This window comes from Octopus bimaculoides, chromosome 9 (genome assembly GCF_046866305.1).
Source record: "Octopus bimaculoides isolate indiv1 chromosome 9, ASM4686630v1, whole genome shotgun sequence".
Lineage (NCBI taxonomy): Eukaryota > Metazoa > Mollusca > Cephalopoda > Octopoda > Octopodidae > Octopus > Octopus bimaculoides.
The window spans coordinates 60,699,563-60,717,051 of record NC_142936.1 but is presented as its reverse complement, the minus strand read 5'-3'; the positions used below and the strand labels follow the sequence as shown (position 1 = coordinate 60,717,051).

The 17,489-nt window shown below is 34.6% G+C and overlaps 1 long non-coding RNA gene across 1 annotated transcript; it reads left to right on the top strand.

The window, feature by feature from the left end:
• Positions 1-3,732: 3,732 nt before the first annotated feature.
• On the top strand, positions 3,733-17,144 carry LOC106871032 (uncharacterized). The gene is made up of 3 exons (XR_016243153.1): positions 3,733-3,961; positions 11,544-11,676; positions 16,075-17,144. It is a non-coding gene; the product is annotated as an uncharacterized LOC106871032 (long non-coding RNA).
• Positions 17,145-17,489: the final 345 nt, after the last annotated feature.

Genomic DNA, 17,489 nt, shown 5'->3' with positions numbered 1-17,489 from the left:
AATTTTGGCACAATGTCAGCAATTTTAGGGCAGGGGTAAGTCAATTACATCGACCCAAGTGCTCAACTGGTACTTATTTTATCGACCCCGGAAGGATTAAAAGCAAAATAGACGGAATTTGAATTCAGAGCGTAAAGGCGGACAAAATGCTCCTAAGAATTTTGTCCGGCGTGGTTACGATTCTGCCAGCTCCTCACCTTAATAATTATAATAGTAATAATAACTGATAACTTTGAGAGTAGGGGATTAGTCAATAATATTGATTCCAGTATTTGAGTGGTAAGATGCAGTGTTTTATTCATGAACTGTTGTTAGTTACCGGTGAGGTGTATTTTCATTGGTGCGATGAAGTTTGTTAAAGGTTAAATATTATGATATTGGTCAGATACACTGTGTCATTAGTATGATGTGATATTAGTCAAACATTGTGAGAGAGATGTTTCACGTTACTGGACAACTTTTATGGTCTGAGTATTTAGATAGAGTGTGTTACTGGTGAGAAGCTATGCATTAGCGATTAGATATAATGGTGTTGTAGGACTGTACAGTGATCAATATAGATCAATACATTACATTATTGGTCAGGTGAAAAATGCTATATTTGAGTGCTATGTAGTAGGTCAGCTCTATGAACCTGTTATTTTGTTAAGGTAATCAACATTAATCAACATTAATCACCATTAATCTACAATTATAGATTCACATGCTTGTCCAAGACACCATTCTAAAAACTTTCATCAATGCATATTTTACTACAACTAGTATCAGTAATACATTAGAGTCTTTATGACTAACTGCTCTATATACATGTTCTTGTTGTTAAGTGACTGATCAATATTAATACACTGCAGTTTGAATGTCACCATGGCTGACTATGTCATATTTCTAGGGTCGATAAAATAAGTACCAGTTAAATATTGGTTTCGATATTACCAATAGTTCCTCCCCAACTCTAGCTGTTGTATTGTCGTCCCTAACAAGAAATCAATATTTTTTACAATAGTAACATACCTGCCACGGTTTTCAGTGTTTTCTGAATAAAAATAACAGAGACTAACATTTACTCCAGACAGTTCTCTCAATGAAATTCTTTAGTAAGATATCGATTTACTAAAGTGCATTTAACATCTTCTAATCACAAATGACCCAATTTTCTTAAAATAAAACCTGTTTTCACAGTGAAGCTTTACACAAAATACTTAAAATTTTCTTTGGAATGTCCGAAGAGGTTTAATGAAATTTACCATCTATCGATTTCTGTAGTTTCAGCTAAAACAAAAGCTTTTCCTCACTACTGTTCCTGTTGTGATAAAGGAATAATTAACTACTGAACTCCTACGTTTATGCTTCAATAACTCATTTACTCTTAACTTATTTCGCTACCGGAGATTTTACTTCGAATTGAGAATCTAGCCGAAGATATTATCATTTCGAAATATAAAGTATTTTTATTTGCTTTCTGTTCTGCATACGAACTAATTGCTTGCATGCATTCATAAATACATACATAGATACATACGTACATAATATATATATATAATTTGATTTTCTTGCTTGCTTGAATAACAAATAAGATAATTCAAAAGAGATATTTATATATGCATATATATATATATATATATATATATATATATATATATATGTAAAAACAGCAGAAATATAATTAAAAAACTGTTACTCGGAGTTTCACGTTCCCGTTCATCGGACAGTTTTGTTAGAAATGGGAGAGAAATGACGATGCAATAAAAACTAATATAAAATCAAAACATATGGATCTGTTTGATTGGTCGTAGGATGAATCTATATTGAATTCATTTGTTTTGTTTATTTTGTTCATTGCATGCCTAAGACCGTTATTTGAAACGACCAATGAAACAGATCCATATGTTTTAATTTTATATTAGTTTTGATTGCATCGTCATTTCTCTCCCATTTCTAACAAAACTGTCCGATGAACATTTTTTTGTTATATTTCTGCTGCTTTTAAATAAAGCATATTACTCTACCTCTGGTATTTGAATACTCTTTTTTCCACCTAGTTGCACATTTATGTGCTTACTCCAGTAAATATATATGCATATATGTATATATATATATATATATATATATATATATATATATATATATATATATATATATATATATATATATATATATATATATATATATATATATATATATATGTATATATATATGTATGTATGTATATGTACTAGCTTAAAAGCCGCCCTCCGTGCAAACTTTTAAGCTAGCTCCTGCGGAGGGCTAATTGGGCGTGCGGCCTAAAACTAAAGTGGGCTAAATAGCATGACTATAATACGTCTATAGCGACTATAGAGTCCGGTGGTGTTTGATCAGAGGTTAAGGACGTATGAGAATTAATTGTGTAATACTGGCATTCTATTCTTCCAGTCCCAAGTTGAATTCCAACTGTTGGCTAATTTGTCTCAAAGTTCTTATCTCAACTTAAAATTAACGAAGCGAATGTCATTTATCTCCTCCTTGATCTCTGACTTTATCTGACAAACGTCAACCAAAATGGCATAAATTAGCCAAGTTTTCCCTGCTAGAAATAGCAACCTAAATGCTTTAAAATCAGACCCCAATCAGACCACAAGGTCTACTCTAACTCGGAAAAAATACCAAAAATAAACTGATGGAAATAAAAAAATAAAATATAAACCCCTTATTCATTCCAATCTTAACCATAGACTTGTCTCGACTTTTGGGAAAATAGGAAAATATTCTAAGACAATAGTGTCGTAAAATGATAAACTTTAACAATTACTTGTCTCTTGTGTCTGTTACCGTTCCACTTCAAAGGAAATCAACGACAGATGGTCAGTTCCTTAGCGCAGCAGGAGACCAAAAATGCTTACAAACTTCATATATAAAAAAAGAAAAGATTAAAATCGAGTCATTCACATTCAGTATTAAATGATTTAGGGAAAAGTGCGTCAAACAGAATATCCAGGCTTTCTGTGAACGAAGCAATATTTAATTCACACACAGAGTATTACAATGCAGCATTAGCCAGGACTCTGCTCTCAGGAGTGAAGGAAGAAAAGATATGCCGTAGTACATACATAAATACATACCTGTATATACATGTGTATGCATGTTATATGAACATGCGAGAGTGTCTGAGTATATATATTTATAGAGAATTAGACAGATGGTAAAGAAAACGTCTGAACAGACAAGTTCTTTGCAGCTCCGAAAGTTTAATGTGAAGCCGTATCAGACTGTGTCTCGAGTGCTACTTTCATTTATATATATAATTAAAATTCAGTTGAATCAGGTAATTAAATTCAGGCATCTTGCCATTTCGGTATAATCCGCACAGCTCCAAGTTAGGTGAACAGAATGTAAATAAGTAACAAAGATGTACAGGTGTCAATACATTACGGCCGTTTCACACCACACACGCGCGCACACACACATATAGAGAGAAAGATGAATAAATAATGAGAAATACTTTGCCCCACGCAGAAACTGCAAAAGCTACTTGAAAATATTGCAAGCCACCGCAAAGTTTTCGTTTGCCCACAAGAATGAAAGTACATACGTTCGTCAAGTATTTAATAAACCTACTTTGCAATTATTGATGTACTGTGTATCTTGAGGCAAAAATCATCTTTAGATCAGCAAAACATTAGGATTTTAGACGGGATAATGTCTTTTGTTTACGAAAGAATTATTGTGATGATACTGAGTGCTACGTTTAAGTACATTGTTTACGTTGAATTAGGGAATTACGTCATAAGTGTTATTTTGGATTGGCAACGCAGAAGGTTATTTTGAAATACAAAAGCCTAGCTTTAGAACAGTGACAAATAATAAGACTGAAAAAAACAAAAATTAAACTGCAGAAATTTGATTACTGAATTGCTAGCTAGTTAGTGACACTGTGTTGTTTGATTTTAAGTCAACACATATAGTTGACATTTGAAATGGAAAGGTAAATCTATTCACTTTCTTCAGAATATCTCAATAAACATCTGACATTAAAAGACATTCTACAATCATTTTACAGAAACATACTAGGGACTAATAACATTAAAATTCATTAGTTCAGTTATGAAGGCGTACAGTTGTCCTGCTTCATGGAAATTTATCAATACTTCTCTCAGTAAAGCTTCGTGACGTACTTATGTCTCGTCAAATTTAATACTTCCATGACAACTGAAAAACGGATTCGCTTCTTAGTGGCCGACTACATAGTTTGCTATTTCCGTTCTACACCCACAGTTCGTGATGTGGATGGACGATAAGTATGGAACCGATATAGAAGTAATTAATGTATTTCATACTAGAACATTTTTTACTAGTTACAGACCGTGGGATGTGGCTCTGCTTGAATACTGTCATCAATGTTGCTACAACTCTCGTTCCGGAGTTGATTTTTAGTGAAAGGAATTTGCTACAGCTAACTACATCGCGTTTTATACTGTGACGTAATCTCATCTTGTGTCTTAGACAAACTAACTTTTGCTTGAATGTGTTTAAATCTATTCCATATAAATCGCTTATGCATTTTTTGCAGGAAACTCAAAATCTGTGAGTCTTTGAAACTTAAGCTATTGCCTCGTTTCGTCTTTATTCTTGATGTAGATACCTTTGAAACGATTCTGTAGCATTCACGTCAAAGATTGACAGTTCTCAATAACAAAGTTTAAGGTTAATCTTTTCGAGATCTTGAATATATATATCTAAAGAACCAACAACACAGCGGGTAGTAAGTTTTAGACTAAAAGACCATCGAATCATATATGTATGAGTGCATATATATATATATATATATATATATATATATATATATATATATATATATATATATACACATATATATATATAGAGATGTGTGTGTGTGTGCGTGTGTATGAATGTATATAAATATATGTATACATATATTCTTTTATTCGTTTATATGTTTCAGCCTTGAGGCCTTGGGACACCGCCTTTGGAATCACCTTTTAATTGGCCAATTCTATGGGTTTGGCTTCTGGTGAAGGAGGTAGTTCGATATCGCTGCTCTCTTGGAATTTCCTGCCTTTATATTGATTCATCTCGGATTTTAGATAGTTGTTTCTTGAAAACATCTATTCCCCCTACATGGAGGTCCCTAGTAAGCGTGGCTATCTGTGTAACTGATGGCATAGAGCCACCATGAACAGTAGTGGCCCCAATACAGTTCCTTGAGGCACTCCACTTTCTATTAATGTTTCCGTGGAGAGAGTTCCGTTGGCAGCTACATCCTGGCTTCTCTCTCTTTTAAGAAGTCATGCAACGACTCTCCAGTTTTCCCAGTTATGCCGAGTCTCCGTAGTTTGTAACATATCATCCCATGATCAACCTTATCAAAGGCCTTTGCAAAGTCAAGATATGTCACATCTACATTTGAGCGATTCATTAATTGTTTCAACACCCAGTCATAGTGTTGCGAATATATATATATATATATACAAATATAAATATATATATATACATGCATATATATATATATATATATATGTATACATACATACATACATACATATATATATGTATATATATATATATATATATATATATATATATATATATATATATATATATATATATAGTTGAAATTTACAGAAAAACAGGTGTATAAGCAACAAGCAGGTTTATTAGTTTGACGCTCGGGAAGGTGAGCGGTCTTTTACGTTTCGAGCCTATGCTCTTCAACAGAACAAAACACGAGGAAATATATGTAGGTATGTATGTATGTATGTATGTATGTGTCTGTCTGTCTGTCTGTATGTATGTATGTATGTATGTATGTATGTATGTATGTAATGTATGTATGTATGTACGTATGTATGAGTGTATATAAATATATATATGTGTGTGTGTGTGTGTGCGTGTATGTGCGTGTGTGTGTGTGTGCATATGTGAAAGCGCGTGGCTTAGTGGTTAGGGCGTTGCACTCATGATTGTAAGATTATGGTTTCGATTTCTAGACCAGTCGGTTCGTTGTGCTCTTAAGCAAAACTTATTTTCCTTCCTTTTCTCAATCAGCCTTTATTGGAAATAGATAACAATGTTGAAAATAGAGATGATGATAAGTTTGTGCTTGATAATCACAACGTCAAAGAGTGTCAGCTTCGAAGAACAATTGCCAATACTATTTCTAGCGTATGCTTACAGAAGATAATTGCTTTTCAATGATAGTCGATGTTAATGTTATGCGCCAGTCTCAACTGTTCAGATACAATAATTTTGCCAAATTTTAACGTATAACATTTTGAATCTCTGATATTACTTCGAACAAGTTTTACTTGTAATAAATGGATTTATTAAATGTTCTTTATATTTAGTCAAATACACAATTTATAAAATAGCAGAATGGTTACTCTAGGTTATTAACGTATTATGGAGATTAACCTTTGTTTTCCTTATATAAAAAAAACTATTTGTCGACCGTAGGTTTTTCAGTTTGAAACAATATTGAAATAGGATTAAGACCTGACGATACTTAGTAATAAACTTCCGGAATATGAACGAGAGAATTATTAAGAGAAAAACAAAAATAGAATCATCCTATCTTAAGCCGCTATTAACATTGTGCAATGTAACATAGAGCTTTATGTCTGAAAGCAATCATTTTTGTTGTTTCTTTATTTACACAATTAAGTATTGCATAAAAATTCTCACACAGTTGTTTTTCCAAGTTACTCGTCGTGTAAATAGGCATTTTGAGAGATGAAAGCACTCCAGGAGAGTGAAGCTCTACGGTCTGAGGAAGCACCCTCTACGGTTTATTCTGCTTGCCAACTTGGATCAGCCATCTGATAATAAACAAAATAATTGTATGTAATGCAGGAATATATCGCAGATAGAGTCATTTTGTTTGACGGACTTGCTTTCATAGAGGAGAAGTATCGGAAGAAGCTGACGACAACGGAGTTTTACGGGTTGTTCAAGATGATGGGGAAATCAGACTCTAGATTAAAATACAGCCATTTTATATATCTAAGCAATTCCACAAATACAAATAAGCATCAGAGAATTGATTATAAACAAACTCTTGTGTAAAACCTCAATTTTCCTATACTGCCCTAATATGTATAACTATGAAAGTAAGACCGTCAAACAAAATGACTCTATCTGCGATATATTCCTGCATTACATACAATTTTGCTTACTATCGGATGGCTGATCCAAGCTGGCAATCAGAATAAACCGTGGTGGGTACTTCCATGGACCGTAGCGAAGTTCTCCTGAGCACTGGAGTACTTTCATTTCTCAAAATGCCCATTTACACGACGAGTAACTTGGCAAAGCAACTGCGTGAGAATTGGTTATCCAAATACCCGTCTGATACCTACAATACCGGCTCAATTAATTTGGACGATAGTTTCACCAGTCTGAACTGGCTTCAGAACTTACAGATTCTTCGGGCACCAAATCCGTCGCTGTCTCCAAACTGTGAATCAGCCCACGTTTTGACAACATCGATGAGACGTAGAGGAAGAGTATCGGGAGAGCTGACGACAACGGAGTTTTACGGGTTGTTCAAGATGATGGGGAATCGGACTCTACATTAAAATACAGCCATTTTATGTATCTAAACAATTCCAAAAAATACAAATATGCATCAGACAATTGATTATATTGCATAAAAATACTGAGCTCAACGAACATATATTGAATAAAGACATACTGGAAAACAAGTGTATTTGACATACGATATTATATTAATTTCTTTCATAAATCTGATGGTTTATGCCAATGACTCAAATTTTAAATAACAATTTAAAGTTTATTTTATTACAACCCGAGAAAAAAATTGCATTTTATTTTGCTTGTTAATTGTTTCGTATATAAAGGTTTTCTTTTGGCTTATTCAAGAATTGTCAATTGTTGAAGAAGAAAATTGTGATGGGGACACATTAAGGCTCTTCGTCGTGCCTTAGTATTATAAATGAAGTAAAATGCATCAACTGGGATAAAAATTGAGTTCCGAATTCATGTGCCAAGAAACTCGATTTATATTTTGTTTATAGCTAGTGAATAGTTCATTTGGTTAACTTCTCTTTAAATTAATTATCGGTGAGCACTGAGCCCAGACTATGAATTGTTTAGGCTTGTAAGCTGAAGTTAATTATTATCTTTCATACTAATTGTTTTTATTTAATTCAAGAAATTTCTGCCGAGGTCGATTTTGCCTTTCACCTTTTTGAGGTCGATAAAATAAGTATCAGTCAAATACTGGGGGGGGGGGGGGGTCGACGTAATCAACCAGTTTCTTTCTCCAAAATTTCAAGCCTTGTACCCATAGTAGAAAGGATTATTTAGTCTAAGAAAGACGGTTGGTGACCCCCCCAAAAAACAAAAGCTGATGCCACTCCCGTCAGATATGCACTAAACCAATTAGTGGCCTGTCAGAAAAGTGACCAACGACACTATGTTCTTAAATTGCTGTATTAAATAAATACCACGTGGTGCAATAGATAAATAGAAGCACATATGCAAGGTACCGTTAAAGAAAGGTATGTAAGGTGCCGTTAAAGTAACAAGATGGAAGATGTGTACTGTAAACAGATACTTGAAGGGACAATTATATCAGACAGACAGATTGATCGATATCCTATAATTATATAGTGCAGTATCAGATATAATGCAATATTAGAGCTAAAGCGTGTAAATCTTGACTGATGCTATATTTTCAGTCTACGTCGTTCTTAAACTGGTGTTTATACAACACATGCACAGTTTTAGGTATAGACTTAGGTATAGATAGACACAGAACACACATACTAGACGCAATCACAGAATATACACACATACACATAGGTACAATCATACCACACACACACATATATAGAATTAGATGCAACCACACAACATACACTAATACTTAGATACAATTACACAGCATACATGTATATGTTCCCCTCTATGTTTAGTCCCTTGTAGGCAATAAAGAATTATATATATGTGGGTGCAACCATGTAGCACACACACATATACTTAGTACAATCAAGTAATACACAGACACGCACACTATAGTGTAATGACACAGCACACACACACATGTAAGAATTTTCTATGGCATGCTTATAATTTAGTTGTAAATAGATGAATGTGTATATATGTAGATCTATAACAAGTCTGTCTGTCTGTCTGTCTGTCTGTCTCCGTCTTTGTTTCTCTGGGCAGCAACGTATTTGTGGATTTGAGGGTACGTGTGTATGTGTGGGAGAGCGTTATGATGACAAAAGAGGGTAAGGGTGAAACAGTAATCAGTTTGTGTTTATTTAAATATGTATGAATGCAGTATACAGTACCTGTGTGCATGCGTGTATGCGATAGCTAGATAAATAGATAGAGATAGAGAGAGAGTGAGAGGGAGAGAGAGAAAAAGAAAGACTGATGCTAAGTCAGGAGTCAAGATTCGGAGAAATAGACAGTGGGTGGGTGAGGGGGAATAGGTATATGTTTATATGTCAAGCGTAATCTAGGTAGTTATCTCTCTATCTTACACTCTTCTCTCTTCCCTTCTCTCTCTAGCACACACATCCATTATTTACTTATCTTGATTATGTTATATATATATGGTGAGGTAAGGGAGGAGATTGTAACACACACACACACACACACACACACACACACACACACACACACACACACACACATATCTATATATATGATTTTGTCACGTGATGAATAATTAATCCAAACTTAGCAATGGCAAGTGTAATAAATAAATGAAATGCTCCTATAAAATTTGATCAATCATACAGCATACAGGGATCCTCCTGATCGGAAGAAACCTATTTACGAAAAATATTGTATTCTTATTCTCAAAATCCGGCTAACTTGGTTTGTAAGATGTGGAATTAAGTGATGGTGGTCGGTGTTTGTTAGAGAAGTTAATTCATTAAAGTTCTTAGATAAACAAATGAAATAATATATATATATATATATATATATATATATATATATATATATATATATATATATATATATATATATATATATATATGTGGGTGCAACCATATACCACACGCACACACACATATACTTAGTATAAGCAAAAAACAAACAAACAAAGACATTTACTTGTAAATAGATGAATGTGCATATATGTCTGTCTGTCTGTCTGTCTGTCTCTGTCTATGTCTCCCTGTTTCTTTCTCTCTCTCTGTTTCTTTCTTTCTCTCTGTTTCTCTCTCTCTCTCTCTCTCTCTCTCTCTCTCTATCTATCTATCACATACACGCATGCACACATACTGTACACTGCATTCATACACACACACACACATACAGTCATTTGACTGCGGCCATGCTGGATCACCGCCTTTAGTCGAAGAAATCGACTCTAGGACTTATTCTTTGTAAGCCTGGTACTTAATTTATCGGTCTCAATGCTTGTATTGCCCTTTCAATTCGCAGAATTGTTTCTGTGTCCAAATTTCCATAATTTTGTACAGAGCTTCCAAGGTAGATGGAAGAATCAATAATCTAAAGTAGCTTACCCTTAACAAAAATTTTAGGGTGGTTGCAAACTGCACCACATGCAGTTTGATACATTACAACTACTGTTTTCAAGTTGATGGTCAGGCCAAAATCATCACAAGCTGAGCCAAATGCAGATACAAGAGATTGTAGACCTGTTTCAGGATGACAGACTAGATCGCAATCGTCAGCTTATAAGAGTTCCCTAATGAATGAAGTAAAGACCTTCGTTTTGAATTTCAGTCTAATCAGATTAAAAACATTCTCTGTTGTTTGATATTTTATGTAAATACCCTGCTCGGAGTTTTGAAAAGCGTGTGACAACACACTAGCAAAATATATTGGAAAGAGGATGGGTGCATCAAAGTTTCCTTGCTTTACTCTATTTTCCACGGCAAAAGATTCAGAGAGCCTACTACCAAAATTAACTCTAGCTTTCATATCTTGATACAAAGTCCTTTGATTTCTCTTTGATGCTTCCCTGCTTTACAGCTTTGTGACCAGTGATGGAGTTAATCACCGTCCAGCTTTCGCCGTGCTTTTCGGCCTGGAAGATCATTTCACCCAGTTCCTCTTCGTGAATCTCCTGGTACACCTGTTTTAGACCCTCTTTCTTTCTTTGTAAAGTTTGTTTAGTATTTTTGTCGGCAGCTTTTTGATAGTGGCTGAATGCCTCAGTTGCTAAATGCCTCGGTTGCTGAATGCCTCTTGTACTTCACTGCGTGTTTTTTCTACCCTAGGTTCATCAACTGACTTTCTCCGTTTCATCCTCTTCTTTATCGGTATCAGTTTTGCTGCCGCTTCTTCACGTGATTGCACAAACTTGCCATATTGTTCTGTAACTGTATCCCTGTTGTTGGATAGTTCAGCAAATCTGTTACGCACTGTAAGCGTAAAAAGCTGTTGAAGTTCTGTATTTCGCAATGCAGACCAATCGTAGCATTTTTTTCTTGCAGGAGTTTTGCTTGTACGTAGACTAAGACGTAGTCTGGCTGTCTCTAAGCGACGGTCACCTACTAAGCTGCTAAAGCAAGTATATGCTTCTATATTGTGTACAGAGTGCTAGTGATGCGAAGATTACATTCCGCCGCATGATCCAGGAGAAGCTGGCCATTCCTGCTGGTCTCACTATGGAATGTGTAGCTGTCTGCATCCTCTCCCAAATGAGCAGTAAAATCACCGCATTCTAAGGTAACATGGTGTTTTGGTATTTTATTGATGACGTTTGTCAGTGTTTCGTAGTGCTCCTCTACATCCTTACTTCACACTGTGGGTGCATATTTAATAGTAACTGTGGTGGATGGGTTTAGATTGAACGTGGATATGATTACTCTGTCATTTACTGGTATTACTTCAGCTAATGCTTTCTCTGCCAAACCGTTGATTACTAATTCTACAACCTCCTTCTGCAGCACATTAGTACTTCTCCATGCACTTGTTATTAGTGTGCAGCCTATATATATATGTATATATATATATATATATATATATATATATATATATATATATATATATATATATATATATATATATATATATATATATTATATATATATATATATATATATATATATATATACAGGGTGGGCCAAAAGTAGGTAAACACTTTTAAAATTAACTTATTCAATTTTTACAGGTACCGTGAATAATTTGCTGTGTGTTACAGGGTTCTGGGACGTTTGATAAATGTTCCCATGTTGAAGGAGGATATTTCGACCATTTACGAGATTAAACTGTGTTTCATAAATGTAATTGTGACAAATGAGTGTAAAAGTAATAAAATGAACGAATTTCAAAGTGTATAGCTACTTTTGGCTCACCCTGTATATATATAGGCGCAAGCGTAGCTTTGTGACAAAAAGCTTGCTTCACAACCACATCGTTCCGAGCTTAGTCCCACAGCGTGGCACCTTGACAAGTGTCTTCTAGTATAGCCTCGGGCCAATCAAAGCCTTGTGAACGGATTTGGTAGAAGAAACGGAAAGAAGCCCGTCGTATATGGATATGTTTATATTTGTTTGTTTGTGTCTATGTTTGTCCTCCCACTAACAATTGACAACCGATGTCGGTGTGTTTATGTCCCCGTACCTTAGCGGTTCGGCCAAATAGACCCATAGAATAAGTACTAAGCTCTTAAAGAATACATCCTGGGGTAGATTTGTTTGACTAAAAGCCCATAAGGTGGTGTTCCAGCAAGGCCGCTGTCAGATGATTGAAACAAATAAAAGAATATATGCACACACACATGTATATACGCATATATATATACACACACACGTATATATGCACACACACACATATATATATACACACACACAAATACATATATATACACACATATATATATATACATACATATATATATACATATATACATATATATATATATACATATATATCCATACATATATATGCATATATAGATTTATATATATATATATATATGTATATACATGTATATACATATGCACACATATACATACCTACATACATATATATATATACATATATGTACATGTATAGATATATATGTATATGGATATATATCTGTATATGTGTACATACATATATATATACACATACACACACACATATATATATACATAAATATACATACACACACATATATATAGACATATATATATATATATATATATATATATATATAGTTATATACACACATACATGCATATATAGATAGATACACACACACACACACACATGCATACACATACATACACGCATACATACACATACACACACAGACAAATATGTATATATATTAAATATAGAACAAATACAAAGACACACACATATACATTGATATATACATACATACATATATATACATATATATATATATATATATATATACACACACATATATATATATATATACATATATACCTACATACATACACACATATATGTCTATCTATCTATCTTTCTATCAATCAATCAATCAATCAATCAATCAATCAATCAATCTATCTATCTATCTATCTATCTATCTATCTATCTATCTATCTATCTATCTGTATACATATAAATATATATTTGCGCGCGTATGTATGTGTGTGTTTAAAAGCATGCATGAGTGCATGTGTGTGTATGTAAGCATGCATGAGTGTATATGTTTGTGTAAAATGAATAGGCAAATGAATAAATATATAAATATATATATACATTCACGGTGGTGCACCAGCATGACCGCAGCCACTTGGCTGAAACACATAAATAAATAAATAAATACATAAACAGATAAAATAGAAGTGATTTGCGGTGAAGAGTGTAAGTGCAGCGTTTCGGACACTTGTTAATCTGTGGAAAAATAAAGGAACATTGTAGAGAGAGAGAGAGAGAGAGAGAGGAGTGAGGGTAGGAGGAAAAGAAAAAAATAACAGTTGTAATAGGAAGTGATGTTAGTAAAACGATGCGGGAGGCAGTGAAATAGGAGAGAGTGGGTTCGTGGTGGTGGAGGTGGCAGTGGCGCTAGGTCAATTGAAAGCGAGGTCAAGTGCATATTTGCGAATGTGAAATCCCGGGTTATATCTATGATATGTTATTGTCACAGTGACAGCAACATCACGTGCACTTAAAGAGGATTATCTGCTAATCTGTTGCAATATGATTTATCGTTATATCATTTGATTGAGAACTATCCCATAGGTAAACACGTGAAACATTCACACAGACACACGCACACAAGCACACACAAGCACACACAGATACACACACACAACACATACGCACAGATAAACATGTACAATCTTACATAACTGTTAAATTCTCCTATCCTTATATGTAGATACACATAGACTTGCATGCGCGTGCGAGCCTGTTTGTGTCTGTCTGTCTGTCTGTCTGTCTGTCTGTCTGTCTGTCTGTCTGTCTGTCTGTCTATCTATCTATCTATCTATCTATCTATCTACATATGCATATGTGTATATGTGGATATATAGGCTCAGGCGTGTGACTGTGTGGTAAGAAGTTTGCTTCCCAGCTACATGGTTCCGAGTTCAGTCCCTCTGCGTTGCACCTTGGGCAAGTGTCTGCTATTGCCTCGGACTGACCAAAGCCTTGTGAGTGGATTTGGTAGACGGAAACTGAAAGAAGCTCGTCATATATATATTTATATGTTTGTGTTTGCCCTCCCCCGCTACCGCTTGACAACCGATGTTGGTGTGTTTACGTCCTCGTAATCTAGCGGTTCGGCAAAAGATGTTCGATTGAATAAGTACTAAGCTTACAAAGACTAAGTCCTGGGGTACATTTGTTCAATTAAAGGCGGTGCTCCAGTATGACTGCGGTCAAAGACTAAAACAAGTAAAAGAACGTGTCTGTATATGTATGTATATTTGTATATATGTACATATATATATATATATATATATATATATATATATATATATATATATATGTATGTATGTATATAAACGTATATATATGTATCTTTGCATATATATATATGTATATATATATATATATATATATATATATATATATATATATATATATATATATATATATATATATATATATGTGTGTGTGTGTGTGTGTGTGTATGTATATGTATATATATATATATAGTGTGTGTGTGTGTGTGTGTGTGTGTGTGTGTGTGTGGAGGCGGAATGGCCCAGTGGTTAGGGCAGTGGACTCGCGGCCGTCGGATCGCTGTCTCGATTCCCAGGGCGTTGTGAGTGTTTTTTTGTGGGGTGAAAACATCTAAAACATATGGTGTTAATACTCCACACACATATAGGCAAATAAAATGATTGAAGAACGGTGTTTCGACGAGCTTTTCTTTGAGTAGGAAAGGATCACGGGAGTGCTGGTAATCTTCCCGCTTCCAGCAGTGGATTTGAATATTATTCAATACTTAAATTCAAAAGATTTGTCACTTAATTTCCAGTGCTGCATCTATGTGTTAATATTTTTCTATTAGCCAAGCCTCTATAGTACTCATCCCACTTATTGTGAAATCTATTGAATTGTAGTATTGTCCAACATTGTTTTTCTATCTGCTTTTTTTTGTATGTACTATGTTGTAAAGAGTTGTGGAGCAATAGCACCTTGTAAATGCATGGACTAACGATAGGAGAGTGTTACGGGTTCGAGCCTACTACATGTCATTATGAACAAAAGTGTCTACTCCAATAGCTTTGGACTGTACAATTTTGTAAACTCAAATGTATGTATGTACCTATCTTTCTTTCTTTCTTTCTTTCTTTCTTTCTTTCTTTCTTTCCTTCTTTCTTTCACACACACACACACACACACACACACACACACACATATGCGTGTATATATATATATATATATATATATATATATATATATATATATATATATATCAGGTTGAGTAAAAAGTAAGCAACGTTTTGAAACATGAAATTCATCACGATACGTTTCAACAATGCGGAAATGTTATTCATCAAAGTAAGTACCAATACAATCAACACATTTTTGCCAACTAGTTTCAAGTTTGTTTTTTCCGGTAACATAAAAATCTAGAGTTCTGGAGTTGATGAACTCTTTGAACGCACTTTCAGCATCGGTTTGATTTTTGAACTCTTTCTCTTTCAGGAAACCATCAAGGAGCTTGAAAAAGTGGTAGTCGGTAGGAGAAAGGTCTGAGGAATATGCTGGGTGGAGAATAACTTCGTAGCCAGGTTTCCTTAACTTCTGGGGTGTCATTAGTGAAACGTGTGGTCGAGCTATGTTATGAAGAATGATTGGCCCTCTTCTGTTGACCAGTCTGGGACGGAGAAGTAGCAGTTTTTCGTTCATTTTGGGTAATTTCATGACAATATATTTCTGCAGTAATGGATTTTCCGGGTTTTAAGAAGTTACAGTGGATGAGTTCAGCAGTACATCACCAAACAATCACCACAACCTTCTTTTTGAAGAGCTCGAGTTTAGAGAAGGTTTTCGGTGCTTCATTTTGGTTCAACAACAGGGAAGAACGTTTTTTTTTAATTATTGTGCAGAATCCACTTTCATCTTAAATACGACTTGCTCATCTCGGAATCAAATCAAACACAAGTGTGATCATTGTTTCCTAGGAAACTTAAGCAACATTTCGCTATATACGTATATATTCACACACAATTACACACATACACACACACACATATATATATATAGGTGTGGCTGTGTGATAAGATGCTTGCTTCCCAACCACATGTCTCCGGGTTCATTCCCACGGCGTGGCAACGTGGGCAAGTGTCTTCTACTATTGCCTCGGGCTGACCAAAGCCTTGTTAATGCATTTGGTAGACAGAAACTGAAAGAAGCGCGTCGTATATATATGTGTGTGTGTGTGTGTGTGTGTGTATGTGTGTGTATGTGTGTGTGTGTGTGTGTGTATGTGTGTGTATGTGTGTGTGTGTTAGATTTGTCCCCCACTACCGCTTGGTAACCGGTGTTGGTGTGTTTACGTCCCCGTAATTTTGTGGTTTGGCAAGAGACTCCGACACAATAAATACCCGGCTTAAAAAAAATAAGTATAGGTGTCAATTCATTCGACTAAAAACTCTTGAAGGCGGTGCATGGCTGAAGTCTCGTGACTGAAGCAAGTAAAAGATAAAAGACATAAGGTGTTGCTCCAGCATGGCTGCAGTCAAATGAATGAAACATAAAATAATAAAAGAATGTCTGTATATATATATATATATATATACACATATATATCACACACACATACACACACACACACACATATATATATATATATATATATATATATATATATATATATATATATATATATATATATAAACGATAGTGTGAAAGAGAGAGAGAGAGAGGGAGAGAAAGAGAGAGAAAAGTGAGAGAAAGAGAAAGTGAGGGAAACATATCTGTGTCTGTAAATATAAGCACGTGACACATAAGATTTTTGTGCCAGGCTTAAAAAGGGAAAAAGAATAAGTACAGGGGTCGACTCATTCGACTAGAAATTCTTGAAGACGGAGCTCCAGCATGGCCGTAGTCAACTGATT